We start from the raw sequence: 13292 nt of genomic DNA on the forward strand, positions 1-13292 counted from the left end.
TTGATGAAAGCAGTGGCCTTACCCGAGTGTCTGTGTGAGCATGTGGTCCTACGTTGAGGGGGTTCACAGATGAAGTCACATGGAAAGGTTGCTTGTGGATGGTCTGGAGGCAGTGGTAGGCTAGTAAAAGGTGAAGACCAAGTGAGGAGCACAGCAGTATAATGCTGTAGCAGCTGTAAGGGGGACAGGGAGAACAGTAAACAGAAGCCAGCATCTTGCTTGGGACTCGCTGGAAATGTATATTCTCATCAAGTGAGTTATGCAATGTTTGTTTTGTTGACAGTTCCAAAAGCATTTTTTGTTTGTTTGTTTACACCAGACTTCACAGGGTTCTTGAGAAACGCTAAGCAACCCTCCTCTATTCTTCATCTCACCATCAGATACAGAACAGAGTCCTTGGTGGTGAGGGAATTAATGCAGTCTTAAAGATTCTCCCTGTGCAAAGCACCTCCTAGAGAAAGTCCTTAGAGGGACCGGAGCATCTAAGGTGCCAAGAGTCAGTCTGTTTATTTTCCCATGTTGGTGACATTTGCTAAATTTCTGTTCTTAATGAGCTAATAAACCTTGGATACGCATGAAGTTCATTAATTTCCTTTGATAAATTTACATATTTATAGAAAAACAAATCTTTTCTAGCACTGCCAGAACAAGTCATGCAGCTGCTTAAAATCTTTTAATTATCATGGAAACAACTCTTTTATTTTAAATTATTAGAACAGTCAAGTAAAAAGCTGAAACCTCATGTCTGACAACCCTATTTACCCAGATTGATTCCTTCTGGGTTCCAGATCCTGTTTCTGTAGTGATTTTGATTCACAGACCAAGAAGAGAAAATTCTATGTGCTTTTTTCCCCCAAGAATCATCAGATTGTCACAACATTTAGTGTTTCCAATAGCCTAAAATTATAGCATAATTCCTCAGTTAGCTTCCATTCACAGTCTCTGATACAAAATATGAAAGTTTGGTGAGGTTAAATTGATATAAAAGCTATTAAGCTCAGATTTTGTCTTAAATATTAGTTAATGTCAAATTAGGCAAAGATAAATTAAGAATTTATTTTCTCACTATTCAGGGAATATTTGAATTTCATATAGGTCTTATTAAGTGCCTTTAATTATTTTAAGCTCCGAATTTTATGAACAGTAATCTATAAGATTTCTTGGATTAAACTGGAACCAATTGGCTTGGGAGAAAAGAAAAATCAGACCATGTGCTATAATATATTGAGAGGGTGTTTTTTAATAAAAAAACAAATACAGAAGTTATTTTTTTTCCCCCAAAAATTAATCTTCTGAAATACTAAATAAGCAAAAGTAAATATTTAATCCCAGACCTCTCATACATCCAAATCTGTAACTGTTTTATAATTTTTTTTTTAAAACTTATTTATTTATTTGAAAACAGAATGGCAGAGATATAGGGAGAGTCAGAAAGAGAAAGAGATCTTCTGTTCACTGGTTCACCCACAAATGACTACAACAGCCAGGGTTGGAGCAAGCTGAAGCCAGGAGACGGGAGCTCCAGCCAGGCCTCTCACTTGGGTAGCAGGGCCCCAAGTATTTGGTCATATTTTACTTCCTTCCCAGTTGCATTGGCAGGGAGCTAGATTAAAAAAAAAAAAAAACTAACATTCTAACTGGTGCCCCAGTATGGATTGTCAGCATTGAAGGCATTATCTTAACTCACTGAACCACAAGGCCTGTTTTCTGTTTTCTACTTAAAGCATAAATTATTCCAAATTAAGATATTTTGCATGTTGGGGACAACTTTATCTTATTCCGGAAATCAGTCAACATTTTGCCTATACCTATACTTTATAGAGTTTTAACAATATAATATTTTACATTCTAACTTCATTCCCTTTCTCCCTCCCGCTCTCCATCCCTTTTCCTTTCTTATTATTTTTTTTAGTTCTTTAAATGACATATTTTCAATTTACTTTATAACTACAATAAATTGCCACAAAGTAAAGAATTGAATGAGTAAGTAGAAGAAAAACTTTCTTCAGGAGTGTAAACAAGGGCTATAAATAATAATCAGATCTGGAAATACAAATTTTATACACATACATTGCATCTTTTGTACCCTGTATATTCATTGCCACAAATCAAGGAAACTTGATATTTGTCTTTTTGTGACTGTCTTATTTCACAAAACATAATGGTCTTCAATTGTATCCTCATTGTTCTGAAAGGCAGAATTTCACTTCTTTCTGTGACTGAGTAGTATTCCACAGTATGTATGTGACACGATACTTCATCTCCTCATTGGTAGATGAATATCTGGGTTGATTTCATATTGCAACTATTGTGAGTTAAATTGCTATTGTTATGAGGGGGTCAGACAGCTCTTTCATAGGATGATTTCATATCTTTTGAGTAAATTACCAAACTGGATCATTGGATCACGTTAGATCAATTTTAGGACTTTTGGAGAATCTCCATAATATCTTCCATGTTGGTTGCATATAGTTCACATTCCCTCCAACTTTGTATTAGGTTGCCTTTTCCCACACATATTCACAGTTTTTTTTTTTTTTTTTGTATTTTTGGATGAGAGTCATTCTAGCTAGGCAAAGTAAATCCTTATGCAGTTATTATTTATATTGTCTGGATTGGTTTTATTTTACTTTATGTATAGCTAATGATCCTCAGCATCTTTTCATGTGTTTGTTAGTCATTTGTATTTCACCCTTTGAAAAATGTTTATGTCCTCAGTGTAGAACTTAACTGGGTTATTCATTTTGCTACTAAGTTTCTTGAATTCCTTATATATTCTGAATGTTAACCTTCAATCTATGTGTAGTTTGCAGATATGTTCTGCCATTGTCTAAGTTGTTCCCTTAGTTTGTTGAGTATTTCCTTTGCTGTGCAGAAGTTTCTTAACTTGCACAATTACATTTGTCTACCTTTGCCTATATTATCTCTGCTTCCAGGATCTTATTCAAGAATTTCTTATCTATGCCAATAGCACGGTGTGTTCCCCCTATCTGTTTCTCTAGGAATTTTATGATTGTGGGCTTTAAGTTTTGATATTTAATCTGTTCAAAATTGGTTTTTGCATTGGGTATAAGGTAGGGGGTCCTGTTTCATACTTCTGTATGCAGAGATCCACTTTTTCAAATGTCTTTTGTTGAAGATGTTGTCCTTTCTTCAGGAAATGATTTTAACTCATTTATCAAATATTAATTGAATGTAACTAAGTTGATTTATTTCTGAGCTTGCAAATCTGTTTCCTTGATCCACAGGTACATTCTTGTGTCAGTACCAGAGTTGATTGCAATGCCCATTAATATGTCTTGAAATCTGGCATTGCAATGTCTCTAGCTTTATTTTGGTTGTTTAGAATTGCTTTAACTATTTAGGGTTTCTTACATTTGCATATGAAAGTTTGGGTCATTTTTTTCCAGATGTGAGAAGAATATCTTTGATATTTTTTATTGGGATCACACTGAATCTGTAAATTGCTTTCAGTAGATAAGCACTTTAATAGTGTTAATTCTTCCAGTTCATTAACATAGATGATTTTTTTTCATTTCTTTGTGTCTTCTTCTATTTCTTCCCTTAATGTTTAGAAATTTTTGTTGTAGAGAATTTCCATGTCATCGATTAAATATATCCTAAGTTATTTGAAGTTATTTGTAGCTATTGTGATTGGGACTGGTTTTTGCAAAGTATTTCTCAGCAATGATACTATTTGTGTATACAAGTGCTATTGATTTTTGTTTGTTGACTTTATATTCTGAAACTTTGTCAAACTGTCTTGTGAGTTCCAATACTCTATTACTGATCATATCATCTGAAAACAGATAATTTAATTCCTCCTTTTCCATTTGCACCCATTTGCTTTATTTTTCTTGCCTTATGGTTCTGACTATAAATTTCACAACTATATTGAACTATATTGGATAGTGGGCATCAATGGCTGGATCTCAGTGGGAATGCTTCTACAGTTTTCACTTTCTCTCATTCAATATGATACTTTCTATGTATTTGTTATGTATTGTGTTGATTGCATTGAAGTATGCTCTTTCCATGTCTGATTTGCTCAAGATTGATTTTTCTAATCATAAAAGGCTAATCAACTTAACCATAATCATAATTTGTTTAATCTGTTGAGATAAGTGCAAGGTTTCTAATTCCTCAGCTTCTTAACTTGATTATGAGATTTGTTGATTTGCATATATTGACCCATCTCTTAGACCAGAGATAAATACCACTTGGTCTGGGTGAATTATATTTCTGATGTGGTGTTAGATTTTTATAAGCTAATATTTTGTTGGGGATTTTTGCATTTGTATGCATCAGGGATATTTGCCTACGTCTCTCCTTCATTGTATAATTTTCTGGTTTCATAAGTAAGGTAATGATGATCTCATGGAAGAAGTTTAGGAGAATTCGCTCCCTTTCAAATAATTTAAGAAGAATTGGGATTATTTCCTCTTTAAGAAGATGGTAGAATTCAGTAATGAAATCATCTAGTTCTTTTGTGGTAGGGTCTTTATAATTGATCCAGTTTCTGTCTGCTTTATTGGTCTATTTAGATCACCTACATATTTATGATTCAATTTGAGCAAGTCTATTGTATAAAAAACTATCAATTTCTTCTAAAATTCTCAATTCATTAATACACAATTGTTTGTAGTAATCCCTGATGCTTCTTATTTCTGTAGTATTTACTGTAACATTTTATAATTTTATTTCTTATTTTACTAATTTGGTTCTTCTGTCTTTTTTGTTAGTTTTCCAAATGGTTTATCAATTTTGTAAATTTCTACACTTACTTTTAGATATTGTGGAAACACTTGTTGGTTTTCTTCTGTGAGCTCTTTTACCTTTGAATTATGCTTCTGTGGCATAGTTGAGTGCCTGCTCCTTTAGCAGATGTCTACAGGCATGTACTGCATAGGGCCAGGGAACTAAGCCCGTGTTTGAGTATGCGGCAATAATCCAGAGTGACACTCAAGTTGGACATGCTATATCTCTATCATCAGTTGGGGAAGGATATGATCACACTGGCTGGGTTGTTTATAGCTTCAGCCACAGTGAACCAACTGCTCATGATAAGCTTATATCAAGACCAGCAATGACCCATCCTTCACAGAGAATCTCAGCCTCTGAAATCAGACCCAGTGATTATACAAAGACGAATTATAGCCTATGTCATATCACATAGTCACAGTTTTCCCGCAGTCACAGGGCACTAGGATCCCACAACTACAGCCAGCAGAGCATCCACTCTCAGCCCTTTGAGATTCTCTGTCCATGGAGAGAGTAGCTGCATTTGTGGAGTCAGTAGACTTTCTTACAGAGGTTGATTAGTGCTCTGCCTAGACAGGTTGAGTAGAACGCCTTTGTAGAATAAGTGTTAGGAAGTCTTTTTGATCAATGCTTTGTGTTGATCAAAGGTAACTTCCCAAAGGTTCTGTGTGTCCTAGGGTAGGGATCCTGTTGTTATGCTGTGCAGAGACTGGTATGCTACTGCTACCCCTGTGCTCTGCTCAAGGTCCCCTCAAAAAGTAGATTAATCAGTTTACCTCTTCTAGAAGCTCCCTAATTTCTATTTTTTAATATCAATTCTCAACCAGAGTTTTGTTTTAAACTGAGAAATTATAATTTCATATATTTTATGAGGTACTAAGTGGTACCAAGGATTTTTGAATGCAATATGGAATGATTAAGTCAATTTAACAAATATTTGCCACCTCAACTACTTCACATTCTTGTGAGCAGAATACTTGAAATTTAACCTATAACCATTTAAATCTAGCACACCCAATTAATAGCTGTACTTGTCAGATTGTAAAATTAACCTACGTTAAGGTGGGAGGGAAAAAATTAAATATACTCCTTTTATTTATCTAAAGGTAGAGCTTTTGACATTTGCTTTATTCCACTCATCCTGGACTGTTTTTAACTATCTTCTTGTTTTCTGCTTCTATAAGTTCATCTGTTTAAGACTCCATATATAATTGTGAAAATTTGGTATTTGCATATCTGTGCTGGACATTTTTCATTTGTCTTTAGAGGCTATGCTTAGCATCAGTACTATCTGTGTGTCTGTTTATGATGGTCACATGTGATTTGTTCCTTCATCTACCTATTGAATAAACTCTTCTGAAGCAGCTTCTGTTTGAGCTTTGTGGCTTCCCGAGAGACCTTTACTGCTGGCTGCAGCCCAGCAAGGGAGACACACATGAACAGGTAATCACATGTGTGGCTGAGTGCTATAGAATGGACATGTAGAGTGCACTGAGCATGTAAAAGGTAGTTAAAGGGAGGGGAGTGAGTATAAGGATGCTACTGCCGAATAAGGAACCAGGTTATTAGAAAATGTTAGACTGTTTATTGATTTGCAACTGAATATTATAAACCAGAGAATACCATCACCATACTTGGATTAACAAGAAGAACATCTTGGGTAAGGAGAGCAGCATGGCCTAGAGGGGCCGATGAAGGCCTAATTAAGTAATCATTACAGGGTTTTAGGCTACAATGATGTTAACATGGACTAACATGCTGGGAGTTAGATTGGAGAGAAGTGGGTTGATGCAGGAGGCCATTAAAAGGTAGTGAGTTCTAGACTGGAGCTTGACTGAAGGTATCAGTGATGAGAAAGATGGAGTGAAGGACAGCTTTCTGGTTTGCTTCCAGGGCAGCTAGGAAGATGGATGTGGCATTTCCTGTTGTAGAGAAAGATGAAGAAAATAAGGAAGATACAGATTCCTAAGGGGATTTTTCCAGATGTGGAGTCTGTGGTACCTAGAGGGCAAGCAAATGGCAACTTTGAAGGATATTTCTCAGCATGGAGGAGTCAGCATCTCACTGATGGAAACAGACTATTTGATTGTCTTTCCCAAGCTTGTATCAAGTACAAGCTTCAAAGACTGCCCCAAATGTTGGATGCTGTTGTTGTAGGTAGGAAGAAGAAAAGAAAGTTGATGAGATGGCCACAAGGAAGGTTGTGGAGAGGACATGAGAGTGAGTAGAAGAGGAAAGGAGATTGGAGGAGGGAAGATGCAAGGAAAGAGAGAGGGGGAAGAAATGAATGAAGACAGGCAGGCATAGAGGAAAGGAGGAAAAGGGAAAGAGAGAAAGGAATGAAAGATTGTTTTTAAAAAAGAATCTATGAGAAACTGGCCTGTGTAGAAGTATTTAAAGATTGCTAACACAATATAGAAAAACTAAATACTCAACACAGAGGACACTCGTGGCCATGTCTGGCAATTATCTAATGATATAATACCATGACAATGAGGCCAAGGCTATAATGGAGTAAGTTAATGGAAAGAAAGAATTGACAAAACTTTGTAAAGGAAGACTGACGTATTCGTTTATCTCCCAATAGTATCACTGAACATGCACCAACTAGCTGTTGGAGGAGAACATCAAATAATCCACAGTGTCCCAGCCCTCAAGGAATACAAGGTTCAAAGAGAAGCAAAGAGAATACTATTGTGAATGGTAAGAGGTGAAAACATTCATGGCCAACAGATTGGTTTTAATTGGGAAATGAACTTGCACTTCAATTAAACACATTTTCAAGTGCCATCTGTCATTCATTCCTGTTGATGGGCTGGACATGCAACCAGAAGCGGTTCCAGGCCCTTGTACCGTGTCCTCAGCACCTTACCAAGCAACTTCGGATAGCCTAGATTCACACAGAGCATCTTTCTCTGCACTGGAATGTTACTACCTGAACTTAGTATGATACTCACTGGGAGGGCGAGTGCAGTCTTCTAAAATGAAACACTTAGGTGCATCACACTTGAGTTTTTTAAAGATCTATTTCTTTTTATTGGAATGGCAGATTTACAGAGAGAAGAGGGAAAATTATTTCATTCGCTTGTTCACTTCCCTAATAGCTCCAATGGTAGAAGCTGAGACAACCTGAAGCCAGCAGCCAGGAGCTTCTTCTGGATCTCCCATGTAGGAGCAGGGTGCAAAGACTTTGATCTATCCTCCATTGCTTTTTCAGGTCATAAGCACGGACTAGATGGGAAGTAGAGCAGCCAAGACACGAACTGGTGCCCTTATAGGATTCCAGCATTTTGTAAGGGAAATATTAGCCTAAAGCCATTGTGCTGGGCCGTGCATTACACTTTAAAACTTCTGTAAAAGTTGAGAACAAAATTACATGTAATTTTTTTCTCAGTTTCTGAAAATTACCAAGACTGTGACATTTATTATAATCTAAATGATTACAATGGAGGTCATGCTTAGTCATAGTTTTGAAGGCACTTAAAAAAAACATCGGAAGACAAAAAAGTCACTGAAAATCAATACAATTGAATTTGAAGAGTCATTTTATCTGGTCTGATTTATCTGGTCTGATGAGAGAATTTAATGTTTCTGAGAAATTTTTTCTAATCCTGAGAAATCTTTTTTTTTCATTTCTGTTCCTCATTAAAAAAACATTGTGTTTCAGTTGCTCTGAGCAACAGAAGCATCTTTTCTAATCATTTGGTCAAGCTTCTGTAAGTCTTTGAAACTGCTCGGAAGCTATGATGCCTGTTGTGACTTATTGGACCTACTCTTTTTACATTTTAATAGGTGTTTGTTGGAGACCATCAGTGCAGACTGGGCTTTTATCCTGGCCCAACAAATCAGAAGAGTATGGAATCATTCACGCTAAATGAAGCTGTTTAACTCTGGTGTGTACTCATGTAACCAACCACTGAGTTCTGGTCAGTCACAGCAGCTGAACTTCACCTCATGCTCATTGAGTCAAGCAAGGAAAATCCATGTAGCTCTATACCTTCTGCTCTCTCCATGTCTCACTTGTATTTTCTTTTTTCGTTTTTTTTTTAAGGCTTATGTATTACTCATTTTAAAGTCAGAGTTATAGACTCTCTGTAAGAACAAAGAAAACAGAGTGAGAGAGAATTTTCCATCTGCTGGTTCACTCCTGGCTGAGTAGGCTGCAGCCAGGAGCCAGAAGTTACCACTATGACTCAGGTGGATGCAGGGACCCACACACCTGGGTCACACTCTGCTGCTTTTCCCATGCATTTAGCAGGGAGCTGGATCAGAAGTAGAGTGCCTGGGTTGTGAACCAGCACCTATATGTAATGCTGGTATCACAGGTGGTGGTCTTATCACCTACAACACTGCAGGGCAGTCCCCTCCTCATGCTTTCTATCTACCCATGCTGCCTGACAGTGTTGAAATCCTGGCAGACTACATTACTAAAACAGGTTCTGATGTGGAGGACTTCCTGACTGTAAATCTGTGGATAAAATCCCATAAGGGCCATGAAACTAAATTTGTTTCATAATTTTGTCCATTGACAATATAGCAGTGTGTCCCTTTCTCCCTCAGCCATCCATCTACATGTCTGTTTGCCATGGCTTTAGTGATTGACTGAGGTCTGAAAATATTACATAGAAGATTCCAGAATTAAGCAACCCATAATTTTAAAATCACTTTTATACAGTCCATTGTTATCATTCTATTTGTACTCATTATTGTTAGTCTCTACTGTGTCTAATTTACAAATTATGTTTTAACAGAGGTATGTTTGCATAAGAGAAAATGTGGCATAGATAGAGTTGGTGTTATTAAGAATGTGGTGAGAAAGCCATTGCCACTGTGATTCAGGTGGCTATTGATACAGCCACCAGAAACATTTTTTTGTTTTGTTTTTGAAATCATAACATTTATTAAACTCTGCTATTTTTTCTTTCTTCTCTTCCCTTCTGCCTTCTCTATTTTCTTCCTCCTGATGTGGTGAAATCATTGCAACCGTAACCAGAAGGAGAGCTGATGTTTAAGCTAATGGTTAAAATGGCAAGGCCCACATTGGAATTCTGAGTTTGACCTCTAACTCTTGGCTCCAGCTTCCTAGTAACACACACTCTGGATGACTCAAGTAACTGGCTCGCCACAATCTATGTGAAATATCCATATTGAGTTTCCAGATCTTAGCTTTGGCTCCAACCCAATCCTGATCATTGTGGGCATTTAGGAGTTCTCTAAATTTGAGTGGGAGCTCGCTCGCTCTCTCTCTCTCCTTTTCGAATAAACAAATACATTAACCATGCATCTACAAGACAACTTTGGCTTTTTCCTCTTTTGCTTCAGGGCAATAGGGCAATAATAAGAAAGTAACAGGAAAAAAGTGGAATTAGTGGATTAGAATTAGATGATAATGGCTAGTTTACTTAGGAAGCTCTTTAATAAAGAAGTACACAGGAGGTAACAAGATTTTGTTTTAGAAATGTCTGAAAACTTTTTGGGTAGGAAGCAACTTCTGCTGGATATCACTGCGACTGTTTCTCATTCTGATGAATTGTCATTAATTATCTTTTATTTTTCAAAGTTTATGTTAATAGAATAGATTTAAAGTATTTCACAGATACAGTTTTTAGAAAATAACCATAGTTCCATGTCTCCCTCGGTTCCCTTTCCTTCCTTTCTTTTTTTTCCTCTTTAATTCTTGCAATAACATAACAATTTAATTTATAATTACAGGCTTAATGTCCTAAAACACTACTCACCTTAATGTATTTTACTACAGTTTCATGAGAAAAAAAGAAACATTCCAAAGATGCTTAGACAATTTGATATCCTGTCTTAATTAGTTTTTTTAATAAAAGTTTATGGATATTCTGGATCTATTGCCTCTTTTGAAATTCCAGGGATACCACAGTTAAGTAGAGTATAGGTAGTAGTCCCAAAATGCATTAAATCAGAGAAGTAGACACAGCCCAAATACAGCATGTTTAAAATATAGCAGTGATGGGCAAAATGGGATGGTAGTGTATGTTATGACATGTGTATATGTTCAAGGGTAATCTATCATGGCCTGTTGGTGGGTAGGCAGGAGATGTCACAGAGAAGTATGTTTTAAGCTGAGATCACAATGCTCTGCTCTTGGGGCAGGGGGAACTTAGGGTCTGAACTATCAGTGAGAAAGCAGGAATTCAGTGTGTGGTGAGCACAACAATCATCAGGGAAATCTGTGGTTTAGGAAAAGAAAAGAAACCAATTGATATAATAGAAACACAATATGTTAACTCAGCAGCAGGAGGGAGAAATTGTGCAAGACAGCCTGCCTTCAGGTTGGGAAAGAGACATGGAAGGTTGACAAGGACAAATAGTTTCTGTGGTCATCACTATGAGGGTCCAGTATAGTCAAGGGTGTCCCGGGAAGGCCACCAGGCTAGACAGAAGAACTAATACTTCACAGTATGCTATGTTATAATATGATTATATCCCATCCCCCGCTACCACCACCCTGCAATATACACACCAGTTGAGTAGTAAGGAAGGCAAAGTTATGCTAAGCAACTTTCACCTGTAACAAGGTATAGGAGGGACTTTGGAATGGGCAGCCAGTGCAGAAAACGTAACGAAGACTCACAGATGACTTTTCAAGAGTTTCGAAGTCCTATTACTCAGAACTTCTCTGTTGGATTGAGTGACACATCATACCATCTGTTCATGCACTTTGCCTTTGTAAGGAAACTCCAATTTCCAGAAAGCCAGATGTGGAAAGTCAGGTGATTGCTCTTATTGTAAGGGGCTGCCCAGAGCCTAGTCCTTAGACTACCCTTGCTCTTAACTGTTTTAAAATTGGGGTTGCCAAAGGATTTGTAGAAGAGCTGGAAAACTGACAGGCAGCTCTGCTACCTGAACCCAGGGAGAGTGGTAGGTGAGAGAGGCAGGGATATCTCCAGTTATTGTGAGGGCACTCAACCACACACAAAGGGCTTCAGGAGAGTGAAGAGTCTCTTTTTAGACAAAAGTCCCCCGGTTGCTGGATACAACAGTGGTAGCCCTCGCAATGCAGAGGAGAGGCACTGGGTTCAATCTTCTCTTTCCTTTCATGTTACCAACAAAAGTGCTTTAACTAGAAGATGGTTTTGCCACTCTGAAACTCATGTTGAAATTCAGCGCCTTTTCATGAGACGTTAAGAAGTATGTCCAGGTAGAACTTGTGACAGATGAGTATGACTCTGCCTTCCTGAATGTACAATATCAAGTGACCAAGGTGGTGTCACAAATTAGATTATATGACTTTTAAAAACTTGTATCCTACAGTCTTTGTTAGGCTGTACGTATAGAAAACACAAAAGAGAAAAATCACTGATTTGTGTTTCATTTTCAGTGCTAGATTGGAATACCCTTAACTAAATAAGGATCATAATTTATAGCTCCAATTTTACCTCCCAGGCAAACAATGGTTGTTACCAACATGTCTTGAGTCAAAGCCTTCCCCCTTCAAAGTGAGGGGTACTGACCAATTGAATCCTATTATCCTAGCTAAAAATAGCATTAATGCCCATACTTGCTTGAGTCTTAACAAGAGATTTTATACATTAATGCATCTTTTTTTTCAACAAACTTAATCTTGAAATGAGCTACACATGAGTCACATGTGTATAGGGGTGGTATACATTGATGCTATGAGCACCTGCCTTGTTCATGGACTGAACCCCTTCATTTTTTTGCACCAAGATCACCAGAAAGGCTCTTGGGGTCCTACAGATGATTCATATTCAGGAGCTATAGAACAGCAAGAATTACCAAAGATACAATCATACCTGTGGACAAGTGGCTTGATGGTTGATTTATTGTCTAGTTGGGCCCATAAAGAAGTGAGAAGAGAGACCGATATGCTTGAGAGTCAGTCTTACCGATTGAATGATGGATGCCCTGTTTGCTGAGGCAGGCTGATTGGTGCTCACTTGCGTGATCATAGTGCCAACACATTTTTCCCAAGTCCCTAGGATTTACATTGTCTTCATTATGCTCTTAATGGGATGCTGACCTGAAAACATAGGTCAGCATTTATTAATAGACTTTTTCACATATTGAAAAAAACTTACTTACCCAGGCATTGTATCCTTGCTGCATAAAGTAATGCTGCCTGGAATTGTGTGCCTCCCAGTGAACAGAGAGCTGGGATCCATTCCTGGGAGAAGACACTGGTTCAGGTAGCCCTGCACTCTAGCCCAGACACCAAGAATGAATTAAACATATTTAAACTCAGTACACTCACAGTGGTGAACTCTCTTCCTGAACGTGTGTCTCCTGGTGACCTTCCTGGAAGCACCACTGTTTCTATAGCTTTGGCAAAGCAAAGGTTACAAGTGGCACCAGCAGCTAAAGGCTCTCCAGCTTCCAGCAACTTGTCCTTCCAGCTGTTTGCTCAGGAAACCAATGTTAACTTCAGAAGCCAAATGCAAGAGATATCTGTATGACAGGCTGCTTCGAAAGGATCTTGTGTGAGTCTCAACTGATACCCCTCCACTGAAATGCTCTTGACAAGGCCAGCCTGGACACAG

Source organism: Ochotona princeps, chromosome 9 (assembly GCF_030435755.1).
Source record: "Ochotona princeps isolate mOchPri1 chromosome 9, mOchPri1.hap1, whole genome shotgun sequence".
Classification (NCBI taxonomy): Eukaryota; Metazoa; Chordata; class Mammalia; order Lagomorpha; family Ochotonidae; genus Ochotona; species Ochotona princeps.